We start from the raw sequence: 2,612 nt of genomic DNA, 5'->3' as shown, positions 1-2,612 counted from the left end.
CAAGTGGCAATCATTAATTACCATCACTTTTCTCAATATTGATCTAGTCAGGAGATAGGTGTTACTAGCCTGGCTCTAAGGATGCTGGGGATCTTGTAGTGTCCTACTTGGTAGGACAGGGGCAGCCATGCATCCCACTATGGGGAGGACTTGTGGCCAGACCACCATGGGGGTGGGGGGATCCTGACCCTACTGGGAAGATGGGTCATATGACATGTAGTCTAAGGAGAGCACGGCAGTCAACAGCTGAGGCTCAGGAATTAGCGCTTCCACCTTAAATCCTGCTTCTGCTCCACCCTGGCATTTGGACCTCCAATAACAAGTTAACTCCCCCGTGCCTCAGTTTCCCCATGGGGAATGAAGGCCTATCCTAGTATCAACCTGCTAGAGCTGCTGTAAAGAGCAAAGTGAGGGACTTCCCTGGTGGTCCAGTGGTTAAGACTCTGAGCTCCCAGTGCAGGGGGGCCGGGTTCGATCCCTGGTTAGGGAACTAGGTCCTGCATGCCACAACGAAAACCCAGCGCAGCCAAATAAATAAATAAATATATTAAAAAAAAATCAAAGTGGGCTTCCCTGGTGGCGCAGTGGTTGAGAGTCTGCCTGCCGATGCAGGGGACATGGGTTCGTGCCCCGGTCCGGGAGGATCCCGCATGCCGTGGAGCAGCTGGGCCCGTTAGCCATGGCCGCTGAGCCTGCGCGTCCGGAGCCTGTGCTCCGCAACGGGAAAGGCCGCAACAGTGAGAGGCCCGCGTACAGCAAAAAAAAAAAAAAAAAAAAATCGAAGTGAGTGGGAGGGGTGGGGTCTGCCAGCCCTTGGGCCTCAGGATGGACCCACTGGCAAAGATCTTTAAAGGAAGTTTAGTAGCTGAACTTGTGGACATTTTTTGGAGCATATATTTTTTAAAAGGATGAACACAAGGCAAGATTTCAGGCAAAACATGAGCAAGAAATTCCCCTTCATCTTGGAAGTTTATTACAAATCCACTGAACACTCTGGAATGTATGGAATCAGAGAGCAAGATCAAGAAAAGTGGCTGAACAGCAAAAATTAGGAACTTGCTATCAATTAAAGTTTCATATTTCATAGTATCAGGCAAGAATAAAATTCCAAGTTGACATGAATATTTAAAGTTAAATGTAAACTTTAAGTCAGAGGGTTTTTTAAAATTTAATTTAATTTATTTTTTGGCCACGCAGCCTGTGGGATCTTAGTTCCCCGACCAGGGATGGAATCCCCTAAATTGGAACCCTCATCCCCTGCATTGGAAGTGACGGGTCTTTTTTTTTAAATTTATTTATTGGCTGCGTTGGGTCTTCGTTGCTGCAGGGGGACTTTCTCTAGTTGCGGTGAGCAGGGGCTACTCTTGGTTGCCGTGCACAGGCTTCTCATTGAGGTGGCTTCTCTTGTTGCAGAGCATGGGATCTAGTCACTCGGGCTTCAGTATTTGCAGCACACGGGCTCAGTAATTGTGACTCGCGGGCTTCAGTAGTTGTGGCTCGCGGGCTTCAGTAGTTGTGGCACGCAGGCTCTAGAGCACAGCCTCAGTAGCTATGGCTCACGGGCCTAGCTGCTCCACGGCATGTGGGATCTTCCCGGACCAGGGATCAAGGCCGTGTCCTCTGTATTGTCAGGTGGATTCTTAACCACTGCGCCACCCGGGAGTCCCGGAAGTGCGGAGTCTTAACCACTGGACCGCCAGGGAAGTCCCTAGAGGTTTCATTCTTGGACTAACTGTGAAGAAACTGATGGAAGGTTTGTATATTATGTTGTAAATGGAGTTTTGTTTACTACTCAAAATAAAGTGGATCTCCTTAAAAAAAAAAAAATCCCTTGTAATTCTGAATATATAAACCTTTCAAAATAGATAAAATAGTGAAACATCTATTTTTAATATTTAGTATACAGTTTTCTTTTCCATTGTAGTTTATTACAAGATATTGAATATAGTTCCCTGCATTATACAGTAAGACCTTATTGTTTATCTAATTTATCCCCCACCTCCTTTCCCCTTTGGTACCATGGGTTTGTCTTCTATGTCTGTAAGTCTGTTTCTGTTTTGTAAATAAGTTAATTAATATTTATTACATTTTAGCTCACACATTTAAAATAACACTATCTAAAAATATATGAAATAAAAATATATGAACTAGAAATATTCCTTTTATCTATTTTCACATTGCCTGAAACAATATTTAAACTCTACATCAATGTCTCTGGTACTACTAGAGCCATTTTGGAGTAAAATTCATCATAAAATTCAAAAAAACAGAAAGATCCAAGTTCAGTAAGACATCTAAAGCACACAACACACATTAGCTATTATTATTTTTGTTGTTGTTGTTAATGAGCTAGACTTTGAAGACAGGATAAGGACGAGGCAGGTACATACAAGCGTGAAATGGAAGGAGAAACACAGCTTCCGGGATTCAGAGCACAGAGCGAGCGGTTCAGTGAGCCGGTGTCTTAGGACCGAGGTGAACACATATTGTCAAATCGCCAGCCAGAAATACCATCCTGACGGACAGTCCCACAGTGGCTGGGCTTCCCTGACCCACGCAACCCCTGATATTTTCATCCTCCTGATCCTTTGCTCACGCTATCGGGACAACTG

At 44.6% G+C, this 2,612-nt stretch overlaps 1 pseudogene; it reads left to right on the top strand.

Moving 5' to 3' along the window:
- Positions 1–819: 819 nt before the first annotated feature.
- LOC132480925 (protein CEBPZOS-like) lies at positions 820–1,052 on the top strand (annotated as a pseudogene).
- Positions 1,053–2,612: the final 1,560 nt, after the last annotated feature.

Source organism: Mesoplodon densirostris, chromosome 19 (genome assembly GCF_025265405.1).
Source record: "Mesoplodon densirostris isolate mMesDen1 chromosome 19, mMesDen1 primary haplotype, whole genome shotgun sequence".
Lineage (NCBI taxonomy): Eukaryota > Metazoa > Chordata > Mammalia > Artiodactyla > Ziphiidae > Mesoplodon > Mesoplodon densirostris.
Note: the sequence above shows the minus strand (reverse complement) of the source record. Positions and strands in the feature narration are given on the sequence as shown.